The sequence below is a fragment of the Mesoplodon bidens genome (genome assembly GCF_964165515.1).
Source record: "Mesoplodon bidens genome assembly, chromosome: 4".
NCBI classification, from domain to species: domain Eukaryota; kingdom Metazoa; phylum Chordata; class Mammalia; order Artiodactyla; family Ziphiidae; genus Mesoplodon; species Mesoplodon bidens.
Window position 1 is genome coordinate 101,012,609 of NC_138160.1, and position 20,198 is coordinate 101,032,806.

Here is a 20,198-nt window from a genome sequence, read left to right on the forward strand (position 1 = left end):
CAGGTGTACAGCAAAGCGATTCAGTTATATATATTCTTTTTCAGATCCTTTTCCCTTATAGGTTGTTACAGGATATTGAATATAGTTCCCTGTGCTATACAGTAGGTCCACATTGTTTATCTATTTTATATATAGTAGTGTGTATATGTTAATCCCAAACTCCTAATTTATCTTCCCTGCTTCACTGCTATCCCCTTTGGTAACCATAAATTTATTTTTTACATTTGTTGAGTCTAGTTCTGTTTTGTAAATATCATATGATATCAGTTATATGTGGAATCTAAATAAATGATACAAACGAACTTATTTAAAAAACAGAACTAGACTCACAGACATGTCTTTGTTTTTAAACTTAAATTACGTAAGCCAGTTTGAATTGAGTTCCTGTCACGTATGACTGGGACATACAGATCAGTACATATATACTTCACTTGGATTCTAAGAATGGAGTATTTAGATTTGAGGGAGTATTGAGGGGAGGTGATGAAAAAGAAAATGGTGTAGTAAACCTGTCTAAGACCACATTGTGTAAGTAGAGTTACCCATTCCAGACACACAGGAATCTGGGCTATAATTGTCCATTGGAGTTCATTTAGTTTGAGTTTCAAACTATAACAATATGTGAAGAGGGTCTTTATTTTTTTAAGCTAGAAAAAGAGAAATATATAACACACAACTATGTACCCATGCTAATAAGTAACAAAGGGAAATTTTGGTCTTGAAAATAGGGAAAATAATATCACTTGAGTATTAAATGTGCCAAACATTATTCTAAATGCTTTCATATATCCTACTATTTAAGTGTCCCAACAGAATGAAGATATTTTCCATATGTGGAGATTAAGGCTTGGGATGTTAAACTACCCAAAGTAAAAATGAAAGTGTTCTACCTGTAGCAGACACATTTGGCAGAAAAACAAATGACATGTTCCTAATTGCCTCTCCCCTTCTCTCCCTCCGTGCAAGTCTTATACAGCTTAACATCTGATCTCCGTCTCTCCTGCAGCTAGGAGTGGGCATACGACACACTTTGTATTAATGAGATATAAGCAGAACTCTTGTTGGGGATTTTGGAAAATGCTTATTGATAAAAGGGACGTATGCATCTGATGTCTTCCACTTCCCTCTTATTTTTGCAGTGAACCTAAGCTTAATTCCTGGGGCTTCAGCAGCTATTTTGCAGCTATGATGGGAGAAGCAAGTCCTTGAAAGGATAGTAGGACATAAAGATAGAAGGAGCCTGGGTATTTGATGACATCATGCAAAACTGTCTATCTCTGGATTTTTTTTCTTGGGTAAGATAATTAAATGTTTTTCTTGCTTATCCCATGATTACTTGCAGCCCACAGTGTATACATGAGTTTTCTGTTACTTACTACCAAATGCACTTCTAGTATACAGACCTTAGACCCGTGGCTAATGCTTATGCTATTTTTATTATAATATAGCTTCTCTTCACCAGTATTTCTTGCTTCTTCTTCAATGAAAATGGGGTATAGTTCACCGGTATCTTATTTGAAGATGGTTATACATAATAAAAATATCTATTTAGTCAGATGTGACAGAAGGGGAAGTCAGAAGGAGTTGAGTATGAAAGGTACTTGACATGCCCTTGCAGACCTTTAAGCTGGAAGGCACAATGTGATCGGGAATGCAGATGATTTTAAGGAGCTTGAAGAAGCTCCTGGTTGACAGTCATCAAGGAAATAGGGACCTTAGTTCTTTAACCTTAAGAAACTCATTTCTACCAACAACCTAAATGAGCTTGGAGGGTCATTCTTTCGAGTACCTATAGAAAAGAACCCTGCTCTTGTCAGTATCTTGATTTTGGCCTTGTGATATCCTAAGCAGAGAATTGGCTAAGATCCACACTGTTCCCAGATTTCTGATTCGTGGAAACTATGACATAATAAATGGGTGTTGTTCTAAGCCACTGAGTTTATGGTAATTTGTTGCAGCAACAATGAACTCCAATCTTTTTTCCCAGTAAGATCCCTGCTCTGTTTGGGCTCTACTTCTCTGTAGCATGTATGAAAAGTACCCCTGGGGAGAATGTGATTTACCTTACATTTTTCCCTTCTCTCAAGAATTATTGATTTATATGACTATTGCTCAAACCCTGAAAAGAGTGACTTCATATATTTTGTTTAATTTTACATTGTTTATAGCAGGATGGTTAAATCCAATACTAGTTACTCCATTATGTCTGAAACTGTTCATTTAAATAGATTTCTGATTCCTGATGCAATGTTTGTTTTGGTTTTATTTGTTCTTTGCTTTGTCTCTGAGAACTTTTGGACACATGCCTTTGCAGGGTTTTGAAGTTTCATGATGACATGACTTGTGTGGGTGTTTTTGCACCCATTATGTTGGACAAATGATAGGCCTTATCAATTTAGAAACTCATGTTTTTAAGTTCTGGGCATTTTCTTTTTTCTTTTTTTTTTTTTTTTTTGTGGTACGTGGGCCTCTCACTGTTGTGGCCTCTCCTTTGTGGAGCACAGGCTCCAGACGCACAGGTTCAGCAGCCGTGGCTCACGGGCCCAGCCGCTCCGTGTCATGTGGGATCTTCCCGGACCGGGACACGAACCCATGTCCCCTGCATTGGCAGGCGGACTCTCAACCACTGTGCCACCAGGGAAGCTCTGGGCATTTTCTTTAAAATACTTATTGGATAATGTCATTCTCATTGTACAACCTATTCTGTTTCTTGAAAACATATTTCAGTTGGTTGCGAGTGTTCACATCTTCTATATCTGTATTGATTTATTTTGTTTAGTTCTTTTATCAATTGCAAAGAGATAAGTGTTAAAAAATGTAACTATGATTACGGATTTGTCCGTTTCTTCCTTTAGTTTTGACAGGTATTGCTTTGAGTATTTTGAAGCTCACTTAGGTGCATATATATTTAAGAATGTTACTATTAAGAACTAATATTACATACTGAGCAATTTCCTGCTTAATTTTTAGTAATATTTTTCTTCTTGAAGTTTACTTTTTCTTTTGAGGAATTTCTTTATCATTTCTTGTAGTACGGGTCTGCTGGTGATGAATTGTTTTAAATGTCTTCATTTTACCCTCATTAAAGGATAGAGTTCTGGGTTGACAGTTTTTACTTCTTCCAGTATTATAAAGGTATTATTCCATTGTCTTTGGTCCCTCATTATTTTTTGATGAGTAGTCAGTCATTGTTCATATCATCTATTCTCTGTTTGTCATTTTTTTTTTGGTTTTCAAGGCTTTTCCTGATCAAAAAAAAATTGGTTAAAGAAAACAAATTAGGTGATACAAACATTTACCACTTCTTGAAACAGACTGACTCCTTTTAGAGAATTGCAAAATGAGGTGGAAGGCAAGAAGCTTTTATAGGACAAAGAATAAAGAACAAAGAGCAAGGAAGAGATGAATAGAAAATATCTGATTGGCTGGGCCACAGAGTCAGTCTTGTTTAGGGTGGGAAGGCCCAGTGTTGGCTTGATGTTTGGGGATTGGCTGACTTAATACACTGCATTTCTGGTCAAGTAGAGCATTTATAGGAACATGAAAGTTATCTAATGAACTAAATGCTTAGTTCATTTTCCTTAATGTTTATAGGATTTTGGTGGTTTCTATTTATTTTTGACTAAATTTTGAAAAAAAGAAACTTTTCTAACAACTTGTCAGTTTCATCTACATTTTTATGCTTATGGAGATAAAGTAGTCGTAATATTCTTTTATTATCTGTTTAATATCTGCTGCATTCATAATTATGTGGATTTTTCTTTTTCATTCCTAATGTTTATTTGTGCCTTATTTCCTTTTCATTATGGTACCTTTTGACAGAAGTTTGTCTAATTTATCATAGATTTCAAAGAATCAGTTATTCATTTTATTTATCTTTTCTATTATATATATTGTTTTTTGTTAGGTTTTCCTCTTACACTTATCATTTAATTTCTTCTTATTCTCTTTGGGCTTTCTTTGTTAGTTATCTGTTAATCTCCTAAAGTGGGTGCCTAATGTGTAATTTTCAGTCTCTTCTTTCCTAATATGTGTTTGAAACTACATTTTTGTGCATCTCCATGATAGCTGCATCCTATAAATTTTTTTAGGTAGTACTTTCATTAAAACTCAGTGGTAAAATATCTTCTATTTTAAATTATAATTTTTCCATGATTCATAAATTTTTAGAAGAGTGTTATCTTTGATTTATATGATTTTAAAATTAATTTTCTTATAAACGGGTGGAAATAAAGCTTGTCTTTATAACATAAATCTTTCCAGTTTCTTGAGACTTGCTGCATTACCCAGTGGTCAATTTTTATAACGTTCTAGGCATCCTTGAAAAGAATGTGTATTTTTAATTTATTGTGTGCCATCAGTTCAAATTTGTAAATTATATTTTGTTCTCTCACTTACTGATTTTTATTGTTTTGCTTGGTTTATAAATAGAAATGTGTATGAAAATATAATCATGATGGGTGATTTTTCAATTCCTTATTTAAAATTTCTGTCAGTTTGCTTCATATATTTTGGAGCTGCCTTGGATGCATCCAAGTCTAGAAATGCTAAATCTTCCTCATATACATCATCTCTAGAAATATTGTTTTGCCATAAAGTCCATATTTTCTGATATTGATAAAAGCACACAAAGTTTATTTGATTAACATTTGCTTGATATATATCATTTATTTTTCTTTCTTTATCATTATGTTTTAAATGAATGACAATAGTTGTATTTTTTTTTACTTCAGTCTGATAAGTGTTTCTATAAATGGAACATTTTCTCCATTTATTATTATTATTTTTTCGTAAATATTATTATTTTTTATTAGTTTCTGCTTTATAACAAAGTGAATCAGTCATACATATACATCTGTTCGCACATCATTTTCTCCATTTAGATTTATTGTTGTCACTTTTATTTTGGATTTGTTTCTTCTATCTTATTTCATGCTTTCTATTCATTCCACTTTTTTTTTTGCTTTATAACAAATTTAATCAGTTATACATATACATATGTTCCCATATCCCCTCCCTTTTGCGTCTCCCTCCCACCCTCCCTATCCCACCCCTCCAGGCGGTCACAAAGCACCGAGCTGATCTCCCTGTGCTATGCGGCTGCTTCCCACTAGCTATCTACCTTACGTTTGGTAGTGAATATATGTCCATGCCGCTCTTTCACTTTGTCACAGCTTACCCTTCCCCCTCCCCATATCCTCAAGTCCATTCTCTAGTAGGTCTGTGTCTTTATTCCTGTCTTACCCCTATGTTCTTCATGACATTTTTTTTCTTAAATTCCATATATATGTGTCAGCATACAGTATTTGTCTTTCTCTTTCTGACTTACTTCACTCTGTATGACAGACTCTAGGTCCATCCACCTCATTACAAATAGCTCAATTTCATTTCTTTTTATGGCTGAGTAATATTCCATTGTATAGATGTGCCACATCTTCTTTACCCATTCATCCGATGATGGACACTTAGGTTGTTTCCATCTCCGGGCTATTGTAAATAGGGCTGCTATGAACATTTTGGTACATGTCTCTTTTTGAATTATGGTTTTCTCAGGGTATATGCCCAGTAGTGGAATTGCTGGGTCATATGGTAGTTCTATTTGTAGTTTTTTAAGGAACCTCCATACCGTTCTCCATAGTGGCTGTACCAATTCACACTCCCACCAGCAGTGCAAGAGTGTTCCCTTTTTTCCACACCCTCTCCAGCATTTATTGTTTCTAGATTTTTTGATGATGGCCATTCTGACTGGTGTGAGATGATATCTCATTGTAGTTTTGATTTGCATTTCTCTAATGAGTAAAGATGTTGAGCATCCTTTCATGTGTTTGTTGGCAGTCTGTATATCTTCTGTGGAGAAATGTCTATTTAGGTCTTCTGCCCATTTTTGGATTGGGTTGTTTGTTTTTTTGTTATTGAGCTGCATGAGCTGCTTATAAATTTTGGAGATTAATCCTTTGTCAGTTGCTTCATTTGCAAATATTTTCTCCCATTCTGAGGGTTGTCTTTTGGTCTTGTTTATGGTTTCCTTTGCTGTGCAAAAGCTTTTAAGTCTCATTAGGTCCCATGTGTTTATTTTTGTCTTTATTTCCATTTCTCTAGGAGGTGGGTCCAAAAGGATCTTGCTGTGATTTATGTCATAGAGTGTTCTGCCTATGTTTTCCTCTAAGAGTTTGATAGTGTCTGGCCTTACATTTAGGTCTTTAATCCATTTTGAGCTTATTTTTGTGTATGGTGTTAGGGAGTGATCTAATCTCATACTTTTACATGTCCCTATCCAGTTTTCCCAGCACCACTTATTGAAGAGACTGTCCTTTCTCCACTGTACATTCCTGCCTCCTTTATCAAAGATAAGGTGACCATATGTCCGTGGGTTTATCTCTGGGCTTTCTATCCTGTTCCATTGATCTATCTTTCTGTTTTTGTGCCAGTACCATACTGTCTTGATTACTGTAGCTTTGTAGTATAGTCTGAAGTCAGGGAGCCTGATTCCTCCAGCTCCATTTTTCGTTCTCAAGATTGCTTTGGCTATTCGGGGTCTTTTGTGTTTCCATACAAATTGTGAAATTTTTTGTTCTAGTTCTGTGAAAAATGCCATTGGTAGTTTGATAGGGATTGCCTTGAATCTGTAGATTGCTTTGGGTAGTAGAGTCATTTTCACAATGTTGATTCTTCCAATCCAAGAACATGGTACATCTCTCCATCTATTTGTATCATCTTTAATTTCTTTCATCAGTGTTATATAATTTTCTGCATACAGGTCTTTTGTCTCCTTAGGTAGGTTTATTCCTAGATATTTTATTCTTTTTGTTGCAATGGTAAATGGGAGTGTTTCCTTGATTTCACTTTCAGATTTTTCATCATTAGTATATAGGAATGCCAGAGATTTCTGTGCATTAATTTTGTATCCTGCAACTTTACCAAATTCATTGATTAGCTCTAGTAGTTTTCTGGTAGCATCCTTAGGATTCTCTATGTATAGTATCATGTCATCTGCAAACAGTGACAGCTTTACTTCTTCTTTTCCAATTTGGATTCTTTTTATTTCCTTTTCTTCTCTGATTGCTGTGGCTAAAACTTCCAAAACTATGTTGAATAAGAGTGGTGAGAGTGGGCAACCTTGTCTTGTTCCTGATCTTAGTGGAAATGGTTTCAGTTTTTCACCATTGAGGACAATGCTGGCTGTGGGTTTGTCATATATGGCCTTTATTATGTTGAGGAAAGTTTTCTCTATGCCTACTTTCTGCAGGGTTTTTATCATAAATGGGTGTTGAATTTTGTCGAAAGCTTTCTCTGCATCTATTGAGATGATCCTATGGTTTTTCTCCTTCAATTTGTTAATATGGTGTATCACGTTGATTGATTTGCGTATATTGAAGAATCCTTGCATTCCTGGAATAAACCCCACTTGATCATGGTGTATGATCCTTTTAATGTGCTGTTGGATTCTGTTTGCTAGTATTTTGTTGAGGATTCTTGCATTTATGTTCATCAGTGATATTGGCCTGTAGTTTTCTTTCTTTGTGACATTCTTGTCTGGTTTTGGTATCAAGGTGATGGTGGCCTCGTAGAATGAGTTTGGGAGTATTCCTCCCTCTGCTATATTTTGGAAGAGTTTGAGAAGGATAGGTGTTAGCTCTTCTCTAAATGCTTGATAGAATTCGCCTGTGAAGCCATCTGGTCCTGGGCTTTTGTTTGTTGGAAGATTTTTTATCACAGTTTCACTTTCAGTGCTTGTGATTGGTCTGTTCATATTTTCTATTTCTTCCTGATTCAGTCTTGGCAGGTTGTGCATTTCTAAGAATTTGTCCATTTCTTCCAGGTTGTCCATTTCATTGGCATAGAGTTGCTTGTAGTCATCTCTCATGATCTTTTGTATTTCTGCAGTGTCAGTTGTTACTTCTCCTTTTTCATTTCTAATTCTATTGATTTGAGTCTTCTCCCTTTTTTTCTTGATGAGTCTGGCTAATGGTTTATCAATTTTGTTTATCTTCTCAAAGAACCAGCTTTTAGTTTTATTGATCTTTGCTATCGTTTCCTTCATTTCTTTTTCATTTATTTCTGATCTGATTTTTATGATTTCTTTCCTTCTGCTAACTTTGGGATGTTTTTGTTCTTCTTTCTCTAATTGCTTTAGGTGCAAGGTTAGGTTGTTTATTCGAGATGTTTCCTGTTTCTTAAGGTGGGATTGTATTGCTATAAACTTCCCTCTTAGAACTGCTTTTGCTGCATCCCATAGGTTTTGGGTCGTCGTGTCTCCATTGTCATTTGTTTCTAGGTATTTTTTAATTTCCTCTTTGATTTCTTCAGTGATCACTTCGTTATTAAGTAGTGTATTGTTTAGCCTCCATGTGTTTGTATCTTTTACAGCTCTTTTCCTGTAGTTGATATCTAGTCTCATAGCATTGTGGTCGGAAAAGATACTTGATACAATTTCAATTTTCTTAAATTTACCAAGGCTTGATTTGTGACCCAAGATATGATGTATCCTGGAGAATGTTCCATGAGCACTTGAGAAAAATGTGTATTCTGTTGTTTTTGGATGTAATGTCCTATAAATATCAATTAAGTCCATCTTGTTTAATGTATCATTTAAAGCTTGTGTTTCCTTATTTATTTTCATTTTGGATGATCTGTCCATTGGTGAAAGTGGGGTGTTAAAGTCCCCTACTATGAGTGTGTTACTGTCGATTTCTCCTTTTATGGCTGTTAGTATTTGCCTTATGTATTGAGGTGCTCCTATGTTTGGTGCATAAATATTTATAATTGTTATATCTTCTTCTTGGATCGATCCCTTGATCATTAGGTAGTGTCCTTCTTTGTCTCTTCTAGTAGTCTTTATTTTAAAGTCTATTTTGTCTGATATGAGAATTGCTACTCCAGCTTTCTTTTGGTTTCCATTTGCATGGAATATCTTTTTCCATCCCCTTACTTTCAGTCTGTATGTGTCTCTAGGTCTGAAGTGGGTCTCTTGTAGACAGCATATATATGGGTCTTGTTTTTGTATCCATTCAGCCAATCTGTATCTTTTGGTGGGAGCATTTAGTCCATTTACATTTAAGGTAATTATTGATATGTATGTTCCTGTTCCCATTTTCTTAATTGTTTTGGGTTCGTTATTGTAGGTCTTTTACTTCTGTTGTGTTTCTTGCCTAGAGAAGTTCCTTTAGCATTTGTTGTAAAGCTGGTTTGGTGGTGCTGAACTCTCTCAGCTTTTGCTTGTCTGTAAACGTTTTAATTTCTCCATCAAATCTGAATGAGATCCTTGCTGGGTAGAGTAATCTTGGTTGCAGGTTTTTCTCCTTCATCACTTTAATTATGTCCTGCCACTCCCTTCTGGCTTGTAGAGTTTCTGCTGAGAGATCAGCTGTTATCCTGATGGGGCTTCCCTTGTGTGTTATTTGTTGTTTTTGCCTTGCTGCTTTTAATATGATTTCTTTGTGTTTAATTTTTGACAGTTTGATTAATATGTGTCTTGGCGTATTTCTCCTTGGATTTATTCTGTATGGGATTCTCTGTGCCTCCTGGACTTGATTAACTAGTTCCTTTCCCATATTAGGGAAGTTTTCAACTATAATCTCTTCAAATATTTTCTCAGTCCCTTTCTTTTTCTCTTCTTCTTCTGGAACCCCTATAATTCGAATGTTGGTGCGTTTAATGTTGTCCCAGAGGTCTCTGAGACTGTCCTCTGTTCTTTTCATTCTTTTTTCTTTATTTTTCTATGCATCAGTTATTTCCACTATTTTATCTTCCACCTCACTTATCCGTTCTTCTGCCTCAGTTATTCTGCTATTGATCCCATCTAGAGTATTTTTTATTTCGTTTATTGTGTTTTTAATCGATGCTTGATTCATCTTTAGTTCTTCTAGGTCCTTGTTAACTGTTTCTTGCATTTTGTCTACTCTATTTCCAAGATTTTGGATCTGGGAAATAGAATCTTGGATCATCTTTACCATCATTATTCTGAATTCTTTTTCAGGTAGACTGCCTATTACCTCTTCATTTGTTAGGTCTGGTGGGTTTTTATCTTGCTCCTTCTCCTGCTGTGTGTTTTTCTGTCTTCTCATTTTGCTTATGTTACTGTGTTTGGGGTCTCCTTTTTGCAGGCTGCAGGTTCGTAGTTCCCGTTGTTTTTGGTGTCTGTCCCCAGTGGCTAAGGTTGGTTTAGTGGGTTGTGTAGGCTTCCTGGTGGAGCGGACTAGTGCCTGTGTTCTGGTGGATGAGGCTGGATCTTGTCTTTCTGGTGGGCAGGTCCACGTCTGGTGGTGTGTTTTGGGGTGTCTGCGGACTTTTTATGATTTTAGGCCACCTCTCTGCTAATAGGTGGCGTTGTGTTCCTGTCTTGCTAGTTCTTTGGCATAGGGTGTCCAGCACTGTAGCTTGCTGGTCGTTGAGTGAAGCTGGGTGCTGGTGTTGAGATGGAGATCTCTGGAAGATTTTTGCCGTTTGATATTATGTGGAGCTGGGAGGTCTCTTGTGGACCAGTGTCCTGAAGTTGGCTCTCCCACCTCAGAGGCACAGCACTGACTCCGGGCTCCTCAATTTGGGATGATGTGTTGTCTATTCATGTATTCCACAGATGCAGGGTACATCAAGTTGATTGTGGAGCTTTAATCCGCTGCTTCTGAGGCTGCTGGGAGAGGTTTCCCTTTCTCTTCTTTGTTCTCACAGCTCCTGGGTCTCAGCTTTGGATTTGGCCCCGCCTCTGCGTGTAGGTCGCCGGAGGGCGTCTGTTCTTCGCTCAGTCAGGACAGGGTTAAAGGAGCAGCCTCTTCGGGGACTCTGGCTCACTCAGGCCGGGCGGGAGGGAGGGGCACGGAGTGCGGGGTGAGCCTGCAGCGGCAGAGGTCAGCGTGACGTTGCACCAGCCCGAGGCGCGCCGTGCGTTCTCCCAGGGAAGCCGCCCCTGGATCCCGGGACCCCGGCAGTGGCGGGCTGCACAGGCTCCCGGAAGGGCGGTGTGGACAGTGACCTGCGCTTGCACACAGGCTTCTTGGCGGTGGCAGCAGCAGCCCCAGCATCCCACGCCCATCACTGGGCTCCGCGCTTTCAGCCGCGACTCGCGCCCGTCTGTGGAGCCCCTTTAAGCAGCGCTCTTAATCCCCTCTCCTTGCGCACCAGGAAACCAAGAGGGAAGAGAAAGTCTCTTGCCTCTTCGGCAGCTCCAGAGTTTTCCCGGACTCCCTCCCGCCTAGCTGTGGCACATTAGCCCCCTTCAGGCTGAGTTCTCGCCGCCAGCCCCAGTCCTCTCCCTGCGCTCTGACCAAAGCCCGAGCCTCAGCTTCCAGCACCGCCCGCCCCGGCGGGCGAGCAGACAAGCCCCTCGGGCTGGTGAGTGCCGCTCGGCACCGATCCTCTGTGCGGGGATCTCTCCGCTTTGCCCTACCCAGGTATATGGGGAGTTTCTTGCCTTTTGGGAGGTCTGGGGTCTTCTGCCAGCGTTCAGTAGGTGTTCTGTAGGAGTTGTTCCACGTGTAGCTGTATTTCTGGTGTATCCGTGGTGAGGAAGGTGATCTTCGCGTCTTACTCTTCCGCCATCTTACCCGGAACCACTCATTCCAATTTTTATATGTTTTCTTTGCTCTTCTATTTATTTTTTTTACTTAAGTTTTTTTCTTATCTTTTTAAACCTCTGTTTACTTAGAAGCTATATACTAGCTGTGCTTTTTATTTATAGCTATCCTAGACATTTTAACACTATATTTAATATTTCAAAATCAAAAGGCAACTAGCAGTTTTACACTCTTCCTTAATTTGAAGATCTTAGAGGGTTAACACACTTAGAAAGTTATCACACTTCTCTTCTTTCACATGCAACTTTTATTTCTTTTTTTTTTCTTTCTTTTTTTTTTTATTTTTTGCGGTCCGCGGGCCTCTCACTGTTGTGGCCTCTCCCGCTGTGGAGCGCAGGCTCCAGACGCGCAGGCTCAGCGGCCATGGCTCACGGGCCCAGCCACTCTGCGGCACGTGGGACCCTCCCAGACCGGGGCACGAACCCGCATCCCCTGCATCGGCAGGCGGACTCTCAACCACTGCGCCACCAGGGAAGCCCGCAACTTTTATTTCTATACCATTTGTTTTTCATCCCACATGAGAACATTATTTGTTTTATATGGTCAATGTTTGTTTAGATTAATCTACAAATTTATCTTGTTTTCAGTACTCCTTCATGCATTTCAGATGTCCATTTTGGATTACTTTTCTTCTCCTTGAAAATTTTAGAATTTCTTGGTTCTATTAATGGCAAACTCTTAAGTTTTTGTGTGTTCAAAAAATGCCTATATTTTACCCTAGTGCTTGGAAGTTATTTTCTCTGGGAATATAATTCTATGTTGACAGTTATTTTCCCTTAGCATATTTATTTATTATCTGGGTTTCATTCCTGGTATTGAGAAGCCAGCTTTTAGTCTTGTTGTTATTCCTATGTAGGGAATCTGTCTTTTCAAAATTTTTTTCCTCACTGTTCTTAAATTCTTCTCTTTGTCTTTGGTGCTCTGAGGTTTTTCACTATGTTAAGTAATAGTATGGATTTGTTTTTGTTTATTCTGCTCCAGATTCACTGGGTGTCCTGAATCAGCAGTATAGTATCCTTCAAAAGTTTTGGAAAAATCTTAGTATTTTTTTTTTCAAAAATTATCTTTTTACATTCTAGTTTTTTTCTCATTCTTGAACTCTTATATTCCAGAACCTTTTTTCTCTGTTCTACATGATTCTTAAATTATTTTTTATATCTTCATTTCTTTGTGCATTATACACACAACACACAAAAATGGTGATATAGAGAGAGAGCATTATATATATACATATAATGTATAATCAACTATTTAATTCAGCTATCAGTTAAAATTTTTCATTTAACATATTTTTTATTTTTATAAGTTCTGTTTGGTCATTTTTAATAACTTCTTATTTATGGTGTCAGTTCTGCCTTTTATTCTTAATATTTAAATTATTTTCTTATTTTTTATGTTTGTATATTTTACACTTCATATTTTAAAATATATTTTAAAACATATTAGACTTATCTGTATTGATACAATCTCCTTGTTGGAGGGGGTTTTGATTATTTTTATTAGGGCTATATTTTCAGAGCATAGAGGGATGCCAAAGAGAAGCCAGTCAGTAATTCTTTGTTGGATAAATTAATGATAAGATCCTCTCTTGAATTAGACATCTACATCTTGGGCAGGGCCTACTTTTTTTCTTGGATCCCCTGAACATTATGTCATTGATAACCAGATTTCAAGGCCAACCATGTGTGACAAATGCCCCTGTGGAATATTTGCATTCAGTGTTCTTCTTTCCCGTTCATAGTCAGGTTTATTTGGGGAGGAGTGGGGAAAATGGTGAAACCTTTCAAACTTCTTTTTTTTTTTTGCCAGTTATTAATATATTTTAAATAATGTTTTTAATGTTTTAGCCTACATTAAAACATTTGTTTCAGTGGCAGAGTCAGTTATGTTACCTAGTCTTCAATTCTCCCTGAAAAGGAAGTCTGTTTGAGTCATTTGATCCTGGAGGAAAATACAGAAATGGTTATTCTTCTTAACTGTAACCTCTCAAATAATTCTAAAGTTTAAGGGGAAAAAAGTGATTTAAATAGTAAAAATGAAAAAGGACATGCCATTTAAATGGGGTATTTCATACCAAAGTTTACTGTTAGTTCTTTTCTTATTATTTAGATTAATAATGGGTATCCTATTTGTTGTGCTTGAAATATTGAACAAGTGGGAAATTGCAAATGTTTCAAAATAAAAATAGCATCCACCATGAAAGTTTTACTTACTCTCTTTGAGAAATAGTACAGAGACTGTCTTAAGGGATGATTTGGTAGACTTTATTTTTTATGGGATTAATAAATGTGATTGAGGTTAAATTTCTTATAATCTCTCTTACAGCTCTTGAACTGATTGCTACTGCTCTTTATGTTTTAATGTTAACATTCTTTTACTTCTCATACCCACAACTCTTCTTCATTTGTGACACATATTGCACACAGAGACATGGAAGTCTGTTTTAAAATGAGCTTAGTTGTCTATTTACCTGCTTGGAACAGAGTTGACAGTTTCATTATAAAACACTGTGCAACATAAAATGTACAATGCCTGAGCTGTTGAACATCCAGTTTGCTTAATAAATCCATGGAATTTTTATATGTTGAAAAACTAGGAATACAGTATTATAAAGCAATTGACAACTAGTTTATTTGCCTAGCATAGAAAAACTGATGTCTATGATAGAAGTATCCAGTTTCTTGGTACAGATTATACCATTTATTTATGCCATTAAATAAATATTCCATGAAATAGGTTCACTGTAGGTATTTCATTAGTTTAGCAATAATTTATTGAGCAACTACTATATGCAAGGTATAGCTTTGTAAGAGATAAATAAGTGAAAAAATATGTTTTTTGGTCCTTATTGAGTAAGGTGAAAATGGGCTTTTTAAATTGTAGTTTCCTAAACACAAAAAAAAAGGCCATAAAAAACTTTTAAATAACTTGAATGTATACCAATGAAGTTTTCCTTCTGTTTTTTTTGGGTATATACTTGGCTATCTTTAACTTTAATTTTTAGATACTCCCCTTCTTCCCATGTACTAAGGCTATCTGCAAACTGATATCTGCGATAAGGGTCTCCTGATTTTCCCTTCCTTTCCCCTCAGACAGAAAGCATTTTTCATCTCTGAATTTCTGTAGCATGTACTCATGTCTCTCATTTCTTATTTTGCTTTATAATTTATTTGTCTGTGTACTTATTTAATTTCCCTAGTAGCTTTTGAAGATCTTAAAGACAGAATCTATTTTCAGTCCTTCTCATCATGACTTATTGATAATAAGTCTTCCAACACTGTGAAAATGAAAAAGCACAATTAACATATCTTGTACATTTTCCTTTAGATGTAGAGAAATAATATTGCTCTTTAAGTTGAATAGTAAAAGTTAGCTTATTAGCATTCTTATCACTAGGAAAATTGTGGAAGTTGGTAATTCTTATATCACCCTCTACCAACTTTCAGTCCAGTAATAAGTAGGCTTATGGAAACTAGAAGTAAATAAGTTATTGTCATTAGAGAACTATTATTTATTGTTTCTGTAGTTCTTCAGTAAGATGGTTAAGATAATACCCAAGGGAAATTTTAAAAATGATAACAATATGTATATTTACAACATTGTCCTTTTATTCATTGAATGATTTCTAAGAGGTAGGAAAAGGAGAATTGCTTAGGAAAGGAAAAGCCATTTGGGACAATACAAATTAACTCTTGGTAGCAAGGTAACATCAATATTTTATTTTGATGAAGTGGCTTTTAAAAACATCTAACTTCTTGGGCTTCCCTGGTGGCGCAGTGGTTGAGAGTCCGCCTGCCGATGCAGGGGACACGGGTTCGTGCCCCGGTCCGCGAAGATCCCACATGCCGCGGAGCGGCTGGGCCCGTGAGCCATGGCCGCTGGGCCTGTGCGTCCGGAGCCTGTGCTCCGCAACGGGAGAGGCCACAACAGTGAGAGGCCCACATACCGCAAAAAAAAAAAAAAAAAAAATCTAACTTCTTTTTCTGGTTAATTAGTGCCTAAATAAAAATGCTACTTTTGTTGTGCTTTCAAAAACACTGAAAATTAATACTTATATAATAATTCAATTTGTAAGATCTGTGGATAGATTACAAATAAAATAAATTTTAGATATTTTTAGGAATTTGGCACATGATCAACATATACACAGTTGTGAATCAATTTAATGTAAATTACACATATTTATACTCTCAAAACTGGTGCTTATAAAAAGCTTGTACTTAAACCCTGGCCAAATTGTACTTTTATCAAATTGGTAGTCTCATTGTTACAGTGTCATTATTTCATCTAAAACTTCCTCCTTGTAACCATAAAATAAAATTTAAAATTAGAGGATGTACTTTGTATTGACACATTCAAGTTGCCCAATATTTGTCAGGTTTAAGAAATAATATACAAACACTTTAGTTTGGCTTTAAGCAATTCGTCATTGCAAAAGCCATTTTTTTCTCTGATTATTGGAAGGTGTTTTCCATTAGTGTACTGACAAAGCTTTTCAAAATATTGATCGGGAGGAGGAAAAATTCACATGTTGCTGTTAATAGACCTATTTTTCAAAATGCCAGAGGAAGTTGTGCTATCTGATGAACATTTTATTAAAAAGTGGAATGGAATAGTAATATACTGGATTCATGTTTTCTCATTTTTCCCTCTTACAATCCCAGGCGGAAGTAGTTAACTAGATAACCCTTTACTATGAACCCTTTACTTGGTTTAACTTTGCTTACTGGCATATATGTTTTGCTCAAGTGTTTCAGCTCTTGAGTATCACAACACTGTATCAGATTAGGCTGAGTTTAGACATTTTGGAATATGCCACACATGGTTATGGGAAAGGTTCAAGGGCTATATGCTGAAATATGGAACCAGTTTCTAGGTCATTGTGGAAGTGATTATGTTGGTAGGAGTGGCTTGTGATTTTAGTTAGATCTCTGCTAAATTTAATTTATCTAAATATTTCTCCAGAGTTCTATATTTATCGGAGTACATAGACATTAATTGAAAATGTTTGGAAAGGAAATTGACCTAACATAAGACTAAACTAATCTAATACCACAGCGTTGAAACTAAAAGACTTATTGATCATTGTGAATTTGTGTGCATATATTTTGGATGAGGATGTGGGAGAGTTTTAAAAACCAGTCTAGGGCTTCCCTGGTGGCACAGTGGTAGAGAGTCTGCCTGCCGATGCAGGGGACACGGGTTCGTGCCCCGGTCCAGGAAGATCCCGCATGCCGCGGAGAGGCTGGGCCCGTGAGCCATGGCCGCTGAGCCTGTAAGTCCGGAGCCTGTGCTCCGCAACGGGAGAGGCCACAACAGTGAGAGGCCCGCGTACCACAAAAAAAAAAAAAAAAAGTCTATATAAAAAACAGTCTTCTGTCCAAAATTATTTTTCATCAATATGAGTCATTAACTGCTATTTTTCAGTACCATAAAACATAAAAAAGGAGCTTTACATCGTAGTGGTGTTTGTAGCATTTTCAGTAATTATTGCAAAGAAACTTAATGTGAAATTTATTCATTACTTAAGCTTTTTAAATATAATATTGCTTGTTGAAATATTAAATTCACACATTGAAGATGAATAGCTGTTTTTAATAACTTGGAAAAAAAACCTGATTTTAAAAAAGATCATAATTTCTCTATTGTTTTTAGAATAGCCTGTCATCAATATTGAACAAAAAGGGGCTTACGTCTTTATCAGTCAAGACAACTTTAATCTTGCAAATTGGATCAAATTTGTCCAACAGTGATATCATTCAACACTGAAACAATTTGGGGAATCTTATTTCCAAATTCCCTGTTTTTGACCTTGCCCTAATAAAAGGTTCTACAGACAGTAGTATGGAAATTGAATTTATTGCTTAACCAAATGCACATGTAGGTCTCATTAAAAATAACAGATCTCTATTTGACTTTTCTTTTACATTATTTTAAAAATGTAATTTTATGCATTAAAAAGAAAGGTGAGGGGCAGTAAATGAACTAATTAGCTATAAAAATGTGGTTTTACCATTATTCACTGTAATACTGTTCTCCTCCATTCCATAGGTTAATATATGATTTAACTTTCTGAAATATTTTCTCTAGCTCTAATTTAATTACATATTTCTGCATACAACCTATTATGAAATTACTTTTTAGTGTTGTAATAATCAGCGTTAATTATTCTGTAATTAAATTGTAAAGATTTCTCTAAACTTGAAGCAGATTTCCTTGATATATTACTTTTATTTGTAATTAGAGGAGTCTTGTAAAGTATTGGTACTTCATAAATAATTTTTATAAATTAAGTGTAGTTCAGAAAAACTAAAAATTTTATTTGGTAACTAAAGGCACATTTCAATTAGATAAAACTAAAATTTGTTGTCTAGAATACTCTATATTGGCATAGCATCTTCTCAAATTAGCCTACCTAGTTAACACATTGGTTATACCAGTGAGCAAGTAGGAATTATTCTGTGTGTGTTTTTTGTCTTTCACTATTTCTTCTTGATTCCTTGATATAGGTCCACTTATTTATTTTCAGAGCTGAATCAAAGAAATGGGAAAGTCAGATTTGGAAAGAAGTTCAGAAACCAAATATGTAAACTTTATGATAACTTTCATGGTGGCCTTTACCAGGGAATTCTCTCCCTGTTATTTTAGTTTACAGAGAAGCAATCTCGGTTGACCCTTGAGCAACATGGCTTTGAACTGTGTGGGACCACTTATATATGGATATTTTTTCAGTAAAGACAGTCCCACAGTACTGTGCTATTCAAGATTGGTTGAATTCTCTTATACAGAGGGTCAACTGTAAAGTTATATGTGGATTTTTTGACTGCATAGATGGTAGGAGCCCCTAATCCTTGTGTTAGAGTCTGTTGTATACATATTCCAGTTCAGTATAGCCTCTGCAAGCACATAGCTGCCAAATTCTCTTCTTTCCTAGTTTAAAATTTCCCAGAACCCAGCCCATGTGGTAAGTGAATGAGGTTGAGAACAATGGAAAATAGACCTGACAGAACAGAATTTTGCATAAGAAGACCCCATCCTGATTCATTCTAGTTTTACTGAGAATTCTGAATTTTATACATTATTCTGTGTAATGAAATGTAACTGATTTAGATTTAGATTATATAAGCAATGTTTAACTTATCTTCTTTCTCTGATATTTCTTCATACATTAAATATTTTAGGTCTAATTAATTTTTGTTGAGATATAATTGACATAACATTATACTAGTTTCAGGTGTAAGACAGAATGATTCAATATTTGTATATATTGCAACTGATCACCACAATAAGTCTAGCTAACATCCATCAACACATGTAGTTACAATTTTTTTTTCTTGTGATGAGAACTTTGAAGATTTACTCTCTTAGCTACTTTCAAATGTATACTACAGTATTATTAACTAGAGTCACCATGCTGTACACTAAACCCCATGACTGTTTTATAGCTGAAAGTTTGTATCTTTTGACCACCTTCACCCATTTCACCCACCTCCTACCCCCCTCTGGTAACCACCAATCTATTCTCTGTATCTATGAATATAATTTTCTTTTTTTTAAATTTAGATTCTACTTATAAGTGAGCTCATGGGGTATTGGTCTTTCTCTCTCTGACCTATATCACTTAGCATAATGCCTCAAGGTCCATCTGTATTATTGTAAATGGTAAGAATTCCTTCTTTTTTATGACTGAGTAGTATTCCATTGTATATACAGATGGTCCCTGAATTACTATTTCAACTTACTGTTTTTCAACTTTATGATAGTGCAAAAGCAATACTAGTTTAGTAGAAACTGTATTCAAAATTCAAATATGAATTTTGATCTTTTCTGAACTAGTGATATGTTGTATGATACTCTCTTATGATACTGGGCAGGGACAACAAGCTGTAGCTCACAGTCAGCCTTGTGATCAATTACAAGGGTAAATATGATACACTTACAACCATTCACTACCCACACAACCATTCTGTTTTTCACTTTCAGTACAATATTCAATATGTTACATGAGATACTCAACATTTTATTATAAAATATGCTTGTTAGATATTTTTCCCAACTAAAGGCTAGCATAAGTGTTCTGAGCATGTCTAAGCTAGGCTTGGTTAAACTATGATGTTCAGTAGATTAAGGGTATTAAATGAATTTTTGACTTACAGTATTTTCAGCTTACAATGGATTTATTGGGATGGAACCCCATGGTAAGTTGAGGAATATCTGTACATACCATGTTTTCTTTAGCCATTCTTTCATCAATGGACACTTAGGTTGCTTCCATGTCTTCGCTATTATAAATAGTGCTGCAAGGAACATTGTGACGCCTTTATCTTTTTGAGTTAGTGTTTTTGTTTCCTTTGGATAAATACCGAGAAGTGGAATTGCTGAATCATATGGTAGTTCTATTTTTAATTTTTTGAGAAACCTCCATATTATTTTTCATAGTAGCTGCAACCAATTTACATTCTCACCAGCAGTGCACAAGGGTTACCTTTTTTCACATCCTTGCCAACCCTTTGCCAAGTTTTAAATTAGATTGTTTATATTTTTCCTATTGAGTTGTATGAGTTCCTTATATATTTTGAATATTAACACCTTATCAGATATGTGTTTTGCAAATATTTTTTCTCATTT

The 20,198-nt window shown here is 35.9% G+C and overlaps 1 protein-coding gene across 19 annotated transcripts in view; it reads left to right on the forward strand.

Annotated features, from left to right (window-relative positions):
* Nucleotides 1–20,198, forward strand: part of LOC308615713 (zinc finger protein 227-like) — a 379,433-nt gene that overhangs the window by 225,128 nt on the left and 134,107 nt on the right. For 18 of the 19 annotated variants that reach the window (XR_014015542.1, XR_014015543.1, XR_014015544.1 and 15 more), the window contains one exon: nt 1,140–1,295. The exons of the other annotated variant lie outside the window; for it this stretch is intronic. The gene's annotated coding sequence lies outside the window, so the exon portion shown is untranslated. The remainder of the gene's footprint in view (nt 1–1,139; nt 1,296–20,198) is intronic. 19 annotated transcript variants of the gene reach the window in all.